The 18,150-nt window shown below is 42.6% G+C and overlaps 1 protein-coding gene across 1 annotated transcript in view; it reads right to left on the bottom strand.

The window, feature by feature from the left end:
* Positions 1-18,150, bottom strand: part of PROK2 (prokineticin 2) — a 411,259-nt gene that overhangs the window by 74,162 nt on the left and 318,947 nt on the right. The window contains exon 3 of the transcript XR_014232443.1: positions 7,453-7,589. The gene's annotated coding sequence lies outside the window, so the exon portion shown is untranslated. The remainder of the gene's footprint in view (positions 1-7,452; positions 7,590-18,150) is intronic.

Here is an 18,150-nt window from a genome sequence, read left to right as displayed (position 1 = left end):
TTTTATTCCAGAAAATATTTACCAATTGCTTTCTTCTTTTTTTTTAAATTAATGTTTTTTTAAAAGTCTTTTAATTAATTAATTAATTAATTTTTATTTTTGGCTGCGTTGGGTCTTCATTCCTGCACATGGGCTTTCTCTAGTTGCGGAGAGCTGGGGCTACTCTTCATTGTGGTGCACACGCTTCTCATTGCAGTGGCTTCTCTTGTCATGGAGCACAGGCTCTAGGCCCGCGGGTTTCAGTAGTTGTGGCACATGGGCTCAGTAGTTGTGGCTCGTGGGCTCTAGAGCACAGGCTCAGTAGTTATGGCGCACGGGCTTAGTTGCTCCGTGGCATGTGGGATCTTCCCGGACCAGGGATCGAACCCGTGTCCCCTGCATTGGCAGGCGGATTCTTAACCACTGTGCCACCAGGGAAGTCCCCAATTGCTTTCTTGTGATACCTAAGAATAAGGGCAGATTTCATAGTCATTTTTATTTGGAAAGTTGTTTCCAGTTGTAAATATCTGCGTGGAAAAAAGAATGGAGTCAATACTTTTCATAAACTATGTAATTTGATGGGTGTCCAATGCATAATTACCCTGGCATTATGCATATGTTATGGCAAAGAATGGAGATGATATTTCTGATGAAATTGTATCCAAACATCTCACTGTACCAAATTTATGAGAATTAACAAACAAGTTCAATGCAATGGGGAGAACTGGTACGATTCTTCGGAGGGGGTGGATGTGAGCCACTCCCAAGAGAGGCGAAACAAAGAAGAAATTGTGATCCATGGTTTTTAGCAACGAGACCCCTTTTAGTTGACTCATCCAATGTGAAAATGAAATGAAGCATCATGTCTTCTGCAGTCAAGAAGATAATTAATGAGCAACTCATTTCTAAATGAAGGCCTAAGGGAATAAAGCAACCAGCCTTGAATTTAAAAAGAGAAAAGTGGTTACATGTTGGAAAGAATACCAAGTCAAAAAATCACCCCATTATGTGGAGAAAAGGAAACCTTCTTGCACTGTTGGTGGGAATGTAAATTGATATAGCCACTATGGAGAACAGTATGGAGTTCCTTAAAAAACTAAAAATAGAACTACCATACGACCCAGCAATCCCACTACTGGGCACATACCCTGAGAAAACCATGATTCAAAAGGAGTCATGTACCACAATATTCACTGCAGCTCTATTTACAATAGCCAGGACATGGAAGCAACCTAAGTGTCCACTGACAGATGAATGGATAAAGAAGATGTGGCACATATATACAATGGAATATTACTCAGCCGTCAGAAGCAACGAAATTGAGTTATTTGTAGTGAGGTGGATGGACCTAGGGTCTGTCATACAGAGTGAAGTAAGTCAGAAAGAGAAAAACAAGTACCGTATGCTAATGCATAAAAATGGAAACTAAAAAAAAAACAAACGGTTCTGACAAACTTAGGGGCAGGACAGGAATAAAGACGCAGACATAGAGAATGGACTTGAGGACATGGGGAAGGGGAAGGATAAGCTGGGACGAAGTGAGAGAGTAGCATTGACATATATACACTACCAAATGTAAAATAGATAGCTAGTGGGAAGCAGCCGCATAGCACAGGGAGATCAGCTCAGTGCTTTGTGACCACCTAGAGGGCTGGGATTGGGAGGGTGGGAGGGAGACGCAAGAGCGAGGGGATATGGGGATATATGTATACGTATAGCTGATTCACTTTGTTATATAGCAGAAACTAACACAACATTGTAAAGCAATTATACTCCAATAAAGATGTTAAAAAAAATAGCAATGAGAAAAAAAGGAAAAAAAAATCACCCCATTAATGTTTGAATTTGAGTTCTTATTCATTTGTTTTGTTTTGTTTTGTTTTAGAAATATATCCTAAGGAAATTTACCATCTGATTACACAAATATATATATATACACACACACACACACACACATATATATATATGGGTTTTTATTGCTTTAGGACAGTGGGAATTTTAGCAGTTGTTTTTTTTTTTAACTTTTATTTATTTATTTTTGGCTGTGTTGGGTCTTCGTTTCTGTGCGAGGGCTTTCTCTAGTCGCGGCAAGTGGGGGCCACTCTTCATCGCGGTGCGTGGGCCTCTCACTATCGTGGCCTCTCTTGTTGCGGAGCACAGGCTCCAGTCGCGCAGGCTCAGTAGTTGTGGCTCATGGGCTTGGTTACTCCGCGGCACGTGGGATCTTCCCAGACCAGGGCTTGAACCCGTGTCCCCTGCATTGGCAGGCAGATTCTCAACCACTGCGCCACCAGGGAAGCCCCTTATTCATTTTTAAATGAGCTGTAACCCATGCTGAGTACCTCTGCGGGTGCTACTCATCAACTGTAACTACCATCTTTGGTAAAGTAAGGAGAAACAGGAATACTTTTCCTTTTAGTTTTATTGCTATACGTTTTCTTTTAGATAAAGTCAGATGGACTGTGCACGTAGGAGCCCCTCAAATACAGGCCATGGCTTCAAGGTGAATCTGTAGACCACTGTTGGCCCTTAGATTTCAGACAAATGAAAAGCCGCTTGAAATGAGGAAGGGTTTTGGAAAGAATGTCAGCAGAGCAGAGGCAAACATCAATCTTTGGATTCCTCATCTAACATTTTCAGGCACCGGCTCAGATGATCTTTAATGATGGTAACAGTTAACATTTATTGAGTGCCAACTAAATGCCGAGTACCTTGCGTGCATTGTCTTTTTAAATTCTTATCCCAAACCATTGTGTTACCCTCATTTTACAGATGGGGAAACTGAGGTTGAGAGAGTGAAAGTTCCTTGTCCAAGATCTTACAGCTGATAGAGGCGGAATTCAAATCCATGTCTGATGGTTCAAGAGCACACATCCAAACACTGCTTCTCTCCAATTGCATGTGCCAAAATAATTAGGGTTGGAGGGATGCGACACAGCCATCGGCTTGGCTAAGGGATGTCTTCTTGACTGCTATATGACCGAGTGAGGGTTAGTTCTTGCCTCTCCATGCTCCAGAAAGGTTCTGACCAGAAAATATTCAAGGACCAAAGAGGTCAATTCTACCTTTGAGAAAGAAGGAAATTCTCTTCTCATTTCTGAAAGATCTGCAGACGTACATTCGCTCATCCTCCCTAGTATGGGCTGAACTGGGTCCCCCGCCAACCTCAATTCATATGTTGAAACCCTAATCCTCTTAAAGAAAAAAATGATTCATGATACTTGTTCAAGGTGGTGAGGGCAACTTTATGCAACGAGGGGTTTGCAGTGGGGGAAAGAGATCAGCCCCAAAATAAATATAACAAGGACACGTGGAGATTTATAGACAAGGAGGGGGGTAGGGGGTAGGGAGGTGAGGGCGGGGGTGTGTGGAGGGGTGTCAGCAGATAGAAGATTACTAAAAGGCTATGGGGATTTTTGGTAGACCCACTCAACAGGAATCTTGCCAAAGACAGGACCGGTGCTAAGGCAGCCAGGGTTGGCAATGAGGAAACTGATCAGCTATCCAGGGTGAGAGACTTTTGTTAAATTGACCCAGCAGGATTCTTGCTAAAATTATACTAAGTAGGCCAAGGACAAAACCCAGGGTCAGGGCTTTGAGAGCTTAGAGCAGCCTGACTAAAGTTTGGTTAAGGAGTCACTGTCAATGACCAGTACCTCAGAATATGAGTGTATTTGGAGATTGGGCCTTTAAAGAAGTAATTAAAATTAAATGAGGTCATTATGAATGGGTCCTCATCCACACGACTGTTTTTGGAGACAGAACCTTCAAAGAGGTGATTAAGTTAAAATGAGGCCCTTAGGGTGGACCCTAACGCAATCTGACTGATGTCCTTATAAGAAGAGGAAATTTGGACTTGCAAATAGACACCAGGGATGCACATGCATGAAGAAAAGATCATGTGAGGACATGGCGAGAAGGTGGCCATCTACAAGCCAAAGAGAGAGGCCTCAGAAGGAAAGCAACCCTGCTCGCACCTTGATCCTGAACTTCCTGCTTCCAGAACTGTGAGAAATAAATTTCTCTTGTTGAAGCCACTTAGCCTGTGATATTTTGTTATGGCAGTGAAAACGAGCAGGACCCTGTGGGGTCCTCTCGGGTACAAAAGCCCCTCTGTGTCCCCCATTCCTTGTGTGTAGAAAAAGGCTTTAATCTCCCAGGCCTGCCTTGAGTTCAAAGGGCAGATTCAAGCAGTTACTACTGATAATTAGGGAAGAGAGGAAATGCAGAAACAAAGGAAAAGTAGTCAAGAAACAATAGTGCAGTGAAAAAGCAGAGTCCTAATTCCTCCTCAAGGGATATACCTAACAATCTGTTGCATAACTTCGAGTTGTTCTGTAGGAACTAAGACCCCCACCCAGGTAGAGGATGGTGACTGCGTGTTGAGCACAAGCACTTAGAACCCAGACTGGTTGAAACCGGAAGGTTGATGATTGAGATCCTGAAACATCACCCTGTTACCTTACCACCAACCATTCAGAAGAAAGTCCTGCATCCTTCAGCCCTTACCCCAATGTTGCCTTTAAAAACCCTTCCCTGAAAGCTATTGGAGGGTTCTGGTCTTTTGAGCATGAGCTGCCCATTCTCCTTGCTCGGCCCTTGCAATAAACCTTTCCCTGCTCCAAACTCTGATGCTTTGTTTCGTTTGGGTTTACTGTGTATCAGGCACACGAACTTGGGTTCAACAGCAGCCCTAGCAAAGAAATATACTCTCTGAAGGTCAATCTTAATGAGCATCTTTAAGTAGAAGAGAAAAGTAACCGCTTAAGAAGAAAAAGAAAAAAACTGGAAAATATTCTGTTTTTAGATTTACTCACTTAGATCTAAAAGACCTTTAAAAATAAGAAGAATGAACTCCATTTGACCAAGTTTCTTCAGAATGGTGTCCCCCACTGAGCCCCTGATCCTGTTGTTTTTGGGGGTTAAGTCTTTCATCTAATGAGACCTTTCCCTATTGCTGGGCCAGGTGAACCACAAGAAAGACAAATCTATATCATAAACCCACTGAACTATATTATATAAACAGCTTTCGGGAAAAAGAACAAAACACACCCTCTTATTTCCAAATGATTGCTTCAGGAGCATTTCCTTCATAAACTGTCATCAAATATCCAACCATGAAACGAAACTATTAAGTTACATTAATGTCTAATTAAATTCAAACTAGAGAAACACAGGAAGTCAAGTGCTCTGGGTTGTAATCTCGGATTCATCATTAATTGTAGAAGTAACTAGTAACTAGTAACGAGATGAGTCACATTTCTTCTCTGTGTCAATTCCAAATCTAGACAATAAGACTAATAATGCATTTCCTAACTAATATTTGGTAAGTGATTAAAGTGATGAAAATAGTTGTGAAATATTTGGAAGAACGATGGGCTAGGCAAGTATAAGGCAATATTATATGTAGCATTTTTCTTATTGGCTTAGTTAATCTCTATAAAAAATAAACTTTGGAAATAAATTCATCTAGAAGTATCCTCAAGAGAATCTTATAAAATATATACTAATTAGAGGTGGGTTTTTTTTAACCTATTACATTAAATAAACTATGTGACCTCTTACTGAAGTAACATATTACTATATAAATTAATGACCAAAACATTACACAAACCCAGAAGCTTTTCATATACCGCTTGGGCTGCTTGTGCACAGTTCTCTCAAATGTGTAAACTCTCTTCCAAATTTCAGAGCGGCTACACTGAAAACTTTCTATGTTAAAGACTACCAAGGCAAACTTTGTCACTCTTACTCATAACAACACCCTTCCCACCACATTAAGCTTGTCTTCCCGTAGCCCCGACAGTGTCTGAGCCTCCATGTTCTCTGTAAGAAACTCAGCCTCGGGCTTCCCTGGTGGTGCAGTGGTTGAGAATCTGCCTGCCAATGCAGGGGACACGGGTTCGAGCCCTGGTCTGGGAGGATCCCACATGCCGCGGAGCAACTGGGCCCGTGAGCCACAACTACTGAGCCTGCGCGTCTGGAGCCTGTGCTCCGCAACAAGAGAGGCCGCGATAGTGAGAGGCCCACGCACTGCGATGAAGAGTGGCCCCCGCTTGCCGCAACTAGAGAAAGCCCTCGCACAGAAACGAAGACCCAACACAGCCAAAAATAAATAAATATAAATAAATAAATAAATAAATAAGAAACTCAGCCTCTTGTGGAATTAAGTTATCAGGCGCATGGAAACTGTACCCAAAATTATATGCCAAATTTTGACCTCGTTGAAGCTTTGAAACAAAGTGTGTGTCTGTGTGTGTGTGCTTGTGTGTGTGTGTTTCACCTTCTGCCCTGCACTCATACTGTCTTAGTTTTTGTTCCCTGAGACAAAAATGTGAGGTCAAGTAGTTCATCCAGGAGATGGTTTCAGGAAGTGGGGGAACCAGGAAGTGAGATGGAGGAGGGAAGGAAGCTGATAAAAGGTATGTCATCAAGCAGGTGAGCAACGCGGGCAACTGTGGCTCATCCCCTCTGGGGACCTCTTGGGGGAGGGCAGTGTAGAGCACACCCACAAAAGCTGGAGTATTTATCCACAATCTCCCACCAGGTATCAGTTAATCAATGCCATCAGCATGAGCCTTATTTTCAGTTCTTCTTTCTCCTTCAGTCTTCTCATCCATTCTCTCACCAAAGCCGATGAGTTCTTACCCCTCTACCGTGTCTCATCTACACACGTCCTTTTCTCCCCCCACATCCACAATCATGAGTCCAATGGGCAGAGCTCCGTGAATCCTCCGTGCTGGGAGCCCTGTCTCAGTCCCACCCTGGCGCCATCTTGGCTGTGTAGTACCATTCAAACACCACTGACAGAAGGTTATTTCTCTCTTTTGCTCAACTGGTGCACTGCTGTATATTATATTAAAGCCAAAAGATTTGGCCCAATCTTTCTTTTTTACCCAAACTTAACCCCAGATATGTAAACCTACTTGATGCCTTCTGTGGTATCTGTACCATCTCGCTGGCCCCTGGCCCTTTCTGGCCATACCATGCCATTCTCCCTGGGTTCTCTCCAAGTCAGCCATATTTGCCTTCTATGAGTTCTTGAATTTGTCAAGTCCCTTCCACCTCAGGGCTTTTGCACGTGCTGTTCCCCCCCTTTGTCTGTAATATTTCTCTCTGTTCTTCACTTACTAACTCCTCTTCCTCCCTCAGTTGGAATGGCATTTAGTTCAGCCCTTTCTAACTGATTCCCCCTTACCCAGCCTGCATTCCCTGTGCCTTGACAGGTCAGGTGCCCTGTTACATATTCTTCTAGCCTGTTTTTCTCCTTCATACCACTTCTCATGATCTCAGGTAATTTATTGATTAATTGCATTAACTGATTAATTCCATTTTAAATTTCTGCTTCTCCCAGCAGGCTGTATGTTACATGAGTGACTATACTACTCACCTGTGTATCCCTGACACCTAGCATGACGCTTAGCATACTACCAGAGCTCAATACATATAAAAGAATGAATATACACAACTTACACTTTCCAGCTCTGAAGGCTTTGATTTCTCCTCCCGTGATGGCTTCCATCCTCTTCATTTAGATGAAATACTTTGTAAACAACTGTGCTCAACAAACATTGTGGATGGATCCCTGGAAAAGCAATTATGAGAGGGCTCTGTGTAAATATAAAGAACAAAATGCTACAAAATCATTATCATTCTTTATCTATAATCAAAACATCACATTGTGTGTCATTTGCAAATTATATGTAATGAAACAGTAAGATTTTCAGAGATTTGATGACAATGCTGGCAGTAGGAGACTATAGAAAATAAGATGATTCTGTGAACTTGGTTTTTTTCTTAAATTACTGCTAGATCTTTTCTTTTTCTTTTTTTACATTTATTTATTTATTTTTATTTATTTTTGGCTGCTTTGGGTCTTCATTGCAGTGTGTGGGCTGCTCATTGTGGTGGCTTCTCTTGTTGTGGAGCACGGGCTCTAGGCGTGCAGGCTTCAGTAGTTATGGCTCACGGGCTCTAGAGCGCAGGCTCAGTAGTTGTGGTGCAGGGGTTTAGTTGCTCCGCGGCATGTGGGATCTTCCCGGGCCTGGGCTCGAACCCGTGTCCCCTGCATTGGCAGGTAGATTCCTAACCACTGCGCCACCAGGGAAGTCCCATCTGTGAACTTGTTAAAGCTTGTGGTTACTCGCAAATTTAAGGGGAAATGCATGCAGCGCTAACAGAAGTCAGACAGTAACTTAATGCTTTGGAAATTTAGGGGAGAGGTGTGACAGCCTATTGTGTCTCAGAATAAGTAATTTCAGCAAAGCCATAAAGTATACAGATGGGAAGAGAATTTGATTTCACTTAATTTTATTTGATAGAACTTACCACTTGAACAAGCACTGTTGCTAAACTATAGGAGCTTAAAAATTCTCCTTTCTCCCTAATGGGGCCCAAAGAGAAATGTATCCATTTGTTCTATCATAAATGTTCAACTGCAGATTTGGGGGATAATAAAAGCTCTGGCCTTGCTATTTAATTATTCAGTTGACTGCTAGAAAGATTTATCTACCCAAATGGGCTTGTAACTCAGAAATGTTAATACATGTTTATTTAAAAAGATACTCATGTAATTCCAAGATAAACTAGTGTCAATCTAGATTTTTATTATGACAATGGCAATTTGGCAATTATATAAAAAGCTGTAAAAAATTTGGCAAATTCGCTTTTTACTTGGTATTCTCGAATACGCTTTCTGATACAAACACTATGTTCTTGGAACTTCTACATTGAACACTGAGAGTGAATCACTGCAAAAAGGGGTGACAATGAGACATTTATAAAGATATTTTTCTACTCGGCGATTATGTTTCTAAGAAGAGTTTAATGTATATTTCATAGTAGACCTACTTTAAAATATGTACACATCCCTAAAGGGAAAGCCTCAATAAAAGCAAGCACTGTATTATCAATTTCTGGTAAAACTTTAAAATGTTGTCATTAATTATAGATGGAGCACTTTTCCTGCAATATATTCCTGTTTGTTTGACACCTGGCAGGGCCGGCACCAATTTATTCACTTTCTCTGTTACACGACATTCAGTCCCTGGGGCCATTATTTCTGAGGGAAACGGAGCAATATAATGAGAAGCCTACATAAATGATTCATACTAGAACACTCTAGAACATGCCACTCAATGGGAAAGGCTGATCGTCTAATCCAACTTGATGGCTGAAGCTGCTGTGGTGTCAGAAGGAAGGGATCCATTTACCAGATCCTTCAGATTAGCTAAGTCCTTTCTGCAGCTGCAGAGCCCTGTCACCTTCCCTTGTCTGCAGGAAGTATTTGCAATACTTTATCGTGATGAAGCGTTTCCTGAAAACACACACACGCACACGCACACACACACACGCACACGCACACACACACAGTATAATGGCTGCTTATCTTTGGCACCTCCCACTTAGTAGCGACTTTCTCTTGTATTTTTAATAACCCCTGTATTATTTTAGAGGCAGCACATTTACATTTATAAAAAATTACAAAACACAGACAATCAAGCAAACAAAACTTCACCTTCCTGTCACCCAGAATCACCGTCTTACCTTTTAGTGCATATGCTTCTGGATCTTTATATGTTTGCATGTATATTTGTATCTATATATACACACACATTTATGCGTATTTTTCTTTCCCAGAAGGAGATTATATTCTACATACTGTTCTAACACTTAACCTTTTTTGGTCAAACCTTTTTTGGTCAATGAATCTTGCCCTTTCCGCTTCAGTACATTTTCTATGTCACTGAAGATCCAAACCATATTCAAATTTCCTCACTTAAGCTAAAACAATTCTTACAACTGTTTAGTCCTATTTTGGTCAATGAATTTTGACCTTTCCACTTCAGTACATTTTCTATGTCACTGAAGAGCCAAACCATATTCAAATTTCCCCACTTAAGCTAAAACAATTCTTAAAACTGTTTAATCCTATCCAGGAATCCTATGAAGAAAGCTCTCTGGCTGTTATAGCCCTTATTTCTCTTCTGTCTGTCAGGATCCCCTTTTCATGACACTGGCGTTTTGAAGACATTGGGCCAGTTTTCCTGTGGAATGTCTCCCCTTCTAGATTTGTCTCATTGCTCCCTTGTACCATGTAGCTGATTCCTATACCCCTCTATCTCCTACAGACTGCAAGTTAGATCTAAAGGACGGTTGGATTCATATTTTGGCTAGAAAACACCATAGGGGATTCTGTATCTAGAACTGCACTGTCCAATGTGGTAGCTTCCAGCCATATATGTAGTCATTTACGTTTTAGCTTCAATTAATTAAAACTGAAAATTAAGTTCCTCAGTTGCACTGCCCTTTGGACAGTACAGATATGGAAAACTTCCCTCATTGCAGAAAGTTCTACCAGACTTGCTAGCTAGAGATTGAGTCTATTTCTTCACTGCTTGAGTCTGGGCTTGGGTCAATCAGATACTAGTAAACGTGATGCAAACAGAGGCTTGGAGATTGTTTGCGTACCAGCGGTTGCCCCCTTTGGCTGCTGAACCCTTGAGACTGCCATGTAAAGAAGCTTGGGGGGCTTCCCTGGTGGCGCAGTGGTTGAGAATCTGCCTGCCAATGCAGGGGACACGGGTTCGAGCCCTGGTCTGGGAAGATCCCACATGCCGTGGAACAACTGGGCCCGTGAGCCACAACTACTGAGCCTGTGCGTCTGGAGCCTGTGCTCCGCAACAAGAGAGGCCGCGATAGTGAGAGGCCAGCGCACCGCGATGAAGAGTGGCCCCCGCTTGCTGCAACTAGAGAAAGCCCGCGCACAGAAACGAAGACCCAACACAGCCAAATAAATGAATAAATAAATAAATAAATAAATTTATTTAAAAAAAAAAAGAAGCTTGGACTGTTCTACTGCAGGATAAGTTACCCCACGGACAGTGACCAGAGCTATTCCAGCTGAGGTCCCAGAGATGTGAATAAAGCCATCCTAGGCTATCTTGAGAGACAGTACAGAGGGAGACTTCAGCCATCCAGCCATCCCGGTCAACTGCCTGACATATGAGTGAGGCCACCTGAGACCCATCGGCCCCAGGTGAGCCATCAGCTGAACACAGAGACCAGTAAAGCTGCTCCAGACATAAGAACCAACAAGCTGACTCATAGAGTAATGAAGAATAATAAATGATTATTATTTTTAGCCACTAGATTTTTAAATTTTTTTAGCCACTCACCTAATATATAAATCTTGCCTAAATCCATAATTTCATTAGGTTTTGTAAAATTATGTTTTCAACTTCTATCATTCCTTCTGCATTTATTAACTGGCATTCTTTTGTAAAGTACAGCTTCTCTTCATCAATTGGGCTAATTGGCTATTCTGCCATACAATTTATCCTGGAAAGGCAGGATAAATATTTAGTTTTTCCCTTTAATTATCAATTAAAAAGTAAGGAGCTGTTTAATGGCCATCTCATACTACGCTTTTCTGGCTTTCTCTTTTTTGAATGCCTTTATGAAGTCATGAATTTTATATATTAAACACATTTTATCTATATCTATAATCATTATTCTTTTTATGCCCCAATTGTCCCAATTTTGGCCATTGGGAGCCCTTTCAGACCACCTTTTATGTCATTTTTTTTTTTTTTTAATTATTAGCACCTTTTTAATTATTATTTATTTATTTATTTATTTTTTGGCTGTTTTGGGTCTTCGTTTCTGTGCGAGGGCTTCCTCTAGTTGCAGCAAGCGGGGGCCACTCTTCATCGCAGTGCGCGGGCCTCTCACCATCGTGGCCTCTCTTGTTGCGGAGCACAGGCTCCAGACGCACAGGCTCAGTAATTGTGGCTCACGGGCCCAGTTGCTCCGCGGCATGTGGGATCTTCCCAGACCAGGGCTCGAACCCGTGTCCCCTGCATTAGCAGGCAGATTCTCAACCACTGCGCCACCAGGGAAGCCCTTTTATGTCATTTTGATACAAGTCTATTAACCTTAGAAAGCTTCCTTTCCTTCTGTCAGAATAAGCTATCTCAAGTTCATCCTGCATCTTCCCTGCCCCAGACCTAGAACCAGCCATATCTCTTAGGAGTCCTGGCGATGTACTGATGTGCACAATCTGGGTGACAATCTATCCTGAGGTGACAATGCTTGCACCATTCCATTTATAGAGATGTGATTTGAGCGTACACGTCCTCTTCCCTTTCTCCGACCCCTACTTTTGTTCTTTGTTCTCAAATCTGCTCACAGCACTTCTCACTCAAGATGCAACCCTCTTCTGTGTTCGACCATCTGGCGGATTTGCAGCTTATAACACGTTTCAGAATCTCCCTTCCTTCCTGTTGCACCAGTGTTGATTTCACACCAGTTCTGCTACCTCTGGGTTTGGGGTTTTCTCTGCCTCTTAGTATTGCTGAAGATGTTGTAAATGAGTTTTGATTTTTCTTATCCCTGATGCTCTCCTTGCTTTTCAGAAAATGAAGCAGAAAGATTACAAACTGGGCTGCCTTCAATCCCTATACTCAATCCTCAATCCAAACAAGGGTTGGGCAAGTGATCCAGGTCAGGTTAATCGGAAGGTTCATCTTCCTGATCATGGGTTTTGGTCAGGAAAGGACACTAACTCAACTCTATCTAATCAAAAGCCATCTGGGACTTATGCTGGAATGATTGAGCTAGAGGAGCTGAACGAATAAAAGCCTGGAATTGCTAGAAGCTACTGGCTCTCTCATGGAGAGAATCTGGCTGAGACTGATGCCATCATGGAGGAGAGAATTGAAAGGTAGAAAGGGACAGACATCTGAGGGCCTCATTTGGGCTCCTGGGTCCAGCCTTACCTGGAACCAGACCAAACCTAGGTTTTTTCACTTACATAATTTTTAGAAGTCCTTTTAATGAAATAAAACAATGAACATGAAGTGGTTATCCTAGTGAGTGGCACACAAGAAGTCCCAATATATGCTATCATTATTATTTTTGAAAACTTATTTGAGCTAGGTTTCTATCATTTGCAAGTGCAATATTAACAACAAAAAAATAATACCAAAGATTTTTGAGAATTGTGCTAGGCACTTTACATATTACTTCACTAAATCCTCACTTCAAGCCTTGAGATAAGTATTCTTAGTCCCATTTTAAAGACTTAAAAAGGAGCTAAGGCTTCAATGAGCCTAGGTAAGCTGGTCACAGAGTTAGTGAGTGGTAGTGCTGGAATTTCAACCTTAGCAGTTTGAGTCCAGAATCCAAGCTCCAAATGGCTTAAAAATTCTTGGCGATTTAAATATAATTAAAAGTATAGGCACTTAATCGAAAGCAGCCAGAAAATCACCTGTAACATTACGCTTAGTCAAGAAATATGTCTGTGTATTTAGAATCTACGCTTTGTTAACGGCTCATGAAGTTAGAAGCTGTGCTGATATCCTCCCAATAGTGTACCATAATGACTTCACACCAGATTTTATAATCGAATGCTCAATTTCACTTTGCAGAATTCTTCATGTTAATTTCTTTGAAAACTGCTAGTTGAAATAATTAGCAGAGTAGCTGAACGACTGAACCTATGGGATAAGGAAGACCAGATTTCCAGGAAAATGCCTTGTTGGTTGAGGGGGAATTCTGTTCATCTTTCTCTCGCTCCCGATGCAATGAAATTTCCCCTCCCAGACAAATATGAACAGCATGTGTCAAAATATGCACTCTTTACCATTTAATTAAAATGATTCCATTAAAGTGTTATAAACTGAATTCAATTACTACCCATTTTTCTTTTTAAATATGCTTAATAAGAAGTAAGTTTAACCAAAGTGATGTTATCGTTAAAGATTCATTTTCACCCCATTCCTTCACAGCACCTTTGTCATGATCATCTCATTAACAGGCACTAATGCTTTTCTACATCCTTGCTAAAGAAAGAAAAAGGAAAAAAAAATGAAAATACTCTATCCCATCAACATCTAATTAGAACTTCTCTGGGGAAAGGCATTTTAAAACAAAGTATAAATACATTGCTTTGATAATGATAATTCTCTTTAGTTTATAGCCAGCCTGCCTATGGGAAATTAGTCATGGAGACACCAAAACAGCAGTAAGATTCTAATTTACTTCTATACATTTTCAGCCAGTACGCAATAATACTATGGGTTAGGTACAATTTTTAGCCATTTTACAAATAAGGAATCACAGGCTTAGAGAGGTTAAGTAAGCTGACAAGTACACAGCTCGGAAATGAAAGGATATAAACCTGGATGAGGCCAACATTTACCCTTGTAAATTCTAATTTTTTTCTCTTTTAATAAGAATTCACTGAAATGTTGGGAATTACAGAAATACTCCACAGAGGAGAACTCACATCTGCTCCAAGAGTAGTTACTTCCAGTGTCTGTAGTCCTGAACTCATTCTGAGGATGAGTTAAGTGGTTAAGAACTTATCTTAAATGCTTCCCAGGAGACCGTCTATAAGTCAGGGATCAACTGAAGCCCCCCACCAAGGAATCAACGTCTCCCTGAAGGGGGAGAAAAGTTTTCCCTAGCTGAGTATAGTTCCCGGGGTACCTGTGAGGTCCCAAGGGTGACCAACAGTGGTAACGTCCATTTGCTTAAAGGGAAGCCCAGCACCTCACTACCTCACCCAACATACACCCACCCAAATGGCCAGGACCCGACCATCACAGCGAACCAGTCCCAGTTCCCCAGCTGGGGCTGTTCACTGTGTGTGAAGCCATCAGTCAGTGGGGAGCTCTCTACCACGCCCGATCTAGTCTTTCCTCTAACCTGATGTGAAGGAAATCCGCCCTGGCCAACACACACAATCTCTACAAGAAACATGTAAATAGCTCTGATAAATTTTTCAGATGTAGGATAGCTTCTGTCTAGCTTTCAGAGAAAGAAATTTTCTCACCCCGTTCTGACACACTCTCACTTTATAGGACTAAACAGAACACAGACTGGCTGCAATGTCTGCCTTTGGGTGACTTCCCAGATTTAGATATTGACTCACAAGTCTCTAGCACTGCCCACCAGAGGGGATCTCCTAGAACAAAGGCTGACTTTGGTCCCAAGATAATCTCTACCCTAGAGAGCAAACATTTTGAAATCTTAAAAGTGACAGTTGTTTCTTTTTTAAAATAAATTTATTATTTATTTACTTATTTTTGGCTGTGTTTGGTCTTCGGTTGCTGCGTGTGGGCTTTCTCTAGTTGCGGCGAGTGGGAGCTACTCTTCGTTGCGGTGTGCGGGCTTCTCATAGCAGTGGCTTCTCTTGTTGCGGAGCAAGGGCTCTAGGCACATGGGATTCAGTAGGTGTGGCATGCGGGCTCAGTAGCTGCGGCTCGCGGGCTCTAGAGTGCAGGCTCAGTAGTTGTGGCGCATGGGCTTAGTTGCTCTGCAGCACGTGGGATCTTCCCGGACCAGGGCTCGAACCCGTGTCCCCTGCATTGGCAGGCGGATTCCTAACCACAGCGTCACCAGGGAAGTCCCAAACTGACAGTTTTTAACTTAAAAAAAAAAAAAGTTTAACCTCTGCCTCTGCCAGCTCTTAGAACTCCATTCCATATGGAACACACAGCCACACAGATGCTTGGTGTCAGGCAAGGCAAAGTGGCAAAGCCCCAAAGGCTGTGACTGCCACACATGGACCATCTTATACAAATGGAAAGTTAATCCAAATACTTCATGATTTCATGCTGGGGTTCATGAGCACCTTAGGTTGCAATGAATCCAGTTTTCACCCAGGGTAGGGTATTAGAGAGATCTACATGGAGACCCACATGGCTTCCACTTTCCAGAAGTGGTCAGCAGTCCCATGGCTGAAAGTAGTCCCCCTGATCTTCTACGGCACTTGTCTGAAATCTCAAGGTCACTGCCACCTTCCACTTCATCTTTATTTTGGAGGTAGTATATAGTAAGGCTGCAGGGACTTAGCGTGGACCTACTCCATCATACTTCAGCCCAGGAGAGCAATGAAGGTAGTCTTGGGAGGAAGCATTCCACCAATAACTAGCCAAGCAGCATCCAGGAAAGGCCCACAGAGTATGAGGCACCAGGTTGAGGGCCAAGAAAGAGAGCTGAGATACAGAATTCTTGCTTCTGAAAGCTCACAGCCTGCTGGAGAAATCAAGGGGGAATCTTGGTTGTGGGGTAAGCAGGGTGGATGTTTATGATACGACTTGGAGGTGTGGCAAGACTCCCCTTGCCTAACAGTCCCTCCTTATCTGACTATGGGGCTTGGAATCTCTCAGACTCTGGGGCTGGATCAAGCTATATCTGAAGCAGTCCTTGGCTCCTTAAAGCCCAGCTCCTTGATTCTTAAGTGAAAACAGTCACTTCTCACTCTGTTTTCAGGTTAATCCTGAATGAAAGGCAGGATCCCTTAAAACCAACCACCGATGGTTCAAAATTCATTCTTTTTTTTAGTTAAAAAAGGGTCTGGACATTGAGGAGAGCATGGACCCCAAGGCAGATACAACCTACACATTTTGGGGGCCCACAGTCTGGTGGGCAACACGGATAGTTAAACCAGTGACTGTAGTGCAGTGTGTAGACGACTATGAGGAGAGACTACACACAGCTTGGGAACTGCACAGCAGGGGGACTGAACCTGATTTGGGGGTAGATCTGAGCTGAGACCCGAAGGATGAATAAAGACCCTCAGGGAAGAGGGCGGCTCCATGTCACAATGGTTAGAATGGTGGGATCTAGGATCTGATGGCCTAGGGTTCAAATCCTAGGCAAGTCGATTAACCCATCTCAGCCTCAGTTTCCACATTTTAAAAATGGGAATAGGAATAATAATTCTTACCTCATAAGTAACTGTCCTCAGAGGTAAAGATTAAGTAGGATATATATAAAGTTCACTAGCAGAGTAACTGACACATAAGAAGGCTTCGTAAGGAGAAAAATTTTTAACGATGGGAGTAAGAAATATTTCTCAACATTGAAGGAATGGCAAGTGTGACAGCCTGGAGCTCAAGGAGAGCAAAAATGAAGCTGAGGAATTGGCAAGAAATTTATTAGAGCTAGATCCGCATAAGAAGTAGAGTGTCCAGAATTCATTTTGGGTAAGCAGGGACCAGAGGGATCACCGATACCGCTAGCCCAACCCGGATGGGGGGGTCTTTCTATTGATCTCTGAGATTCTGACTCATATAAAGGTGTCCACCTCATGACTGGCCTCCCTCTGACGGACTTCCCTCTCAGTCACTGGTCACAAGTTCTTATTGTTGTGTCTTAGTAGCCCAGTTCTCTCTGAGGCTTGCTGTGTGTTAGAAGTCATTTGGTTGCAAGTGACAGAAATACACACACACACACACACACACACACACACACACACACACACACGAGGGGAGGACATTACTGGCTCACATAACTGAGAAATCTAGGCACAGTGATGGCTGGATCCAGGTCTTCAAACATGGTTGTTGGTAATCTTTTTCCATTCTCATTGTTCTGCTTTCCTTTACCCTGGCTTCATTCCAAGCCATTATTTTCTCTATGGTAACAAGTCAATCGTTAGCAACTCCACGTTTATATTCTGTAAGCCTGGCAACTCTACCAGAAAGCAGTCTCCTGTTTCCTAAAATTTCCAGGGTTCACTCTCATTGGATTAACTTGGGTCACGTTCTTATTGTTGAACTAATCAGTATAGTCCATAGGGTAGAAAACACTCATTGGCCACGACTAGGTCATATGCCCACCCCTGGAGCCAAAGGTCAAGGTCAGCCCCATCCAAATCCTATGGGAGAGATGGTTCCTGGACCCGTCCTTTGCCTATTGGCTCTCAGATTTCTGCTCTGCATCACAGAGAATGCTATCGCCTGCTGGTTCCCAGGTAGATTCTGCCAATTGGAGGCACTGACAGAAGATTAAAGGACAGGAAGTAAAAGAGGCCAAGGTATTTATCCTTCTCTCACTCTGCTTCAGGGGGTGTCAAGGACAGTGGCGGCGTCTCTCTGGGGCCCCTCCTTTTACGGTCCTAGCTCCTGCTCAGACCCACCATGTCTCTAGCTCACACCAGATGGCCCTGGACTCCAGCAGCACTGCCCTCCCCCCTTTTCTCCTTAAGTGTCATAGAGATTGCGTGCTGTTCTAACCACTGAGCAGCCCCACCATCCCATTTGACCCCTCACCCTTCGGTAATAGGTGGAGATGCCCTCACATTGTGTTTGGGGTTTTCATCCCAGTATGTGCCAGCTGTGGAGCATAGCCTGACTAACCCCAGCAAACCCTGAGTTA

This window comes from Balaenoptera borealis (genome assembly GCF_965194805.1).
Source record: "Balaenoptera borealis genome assembly, chromosome: 12".
Lineage (NCBI taxonomy): Eukaryota > Metazoa > Chordata > Mammalia > Artiodactyla > Balaenopteridae > Balaenoptera > Balaenoptera borealis.
This window is presented reverse-complemented; position numbering and strand designations above follow the sequence as displayed.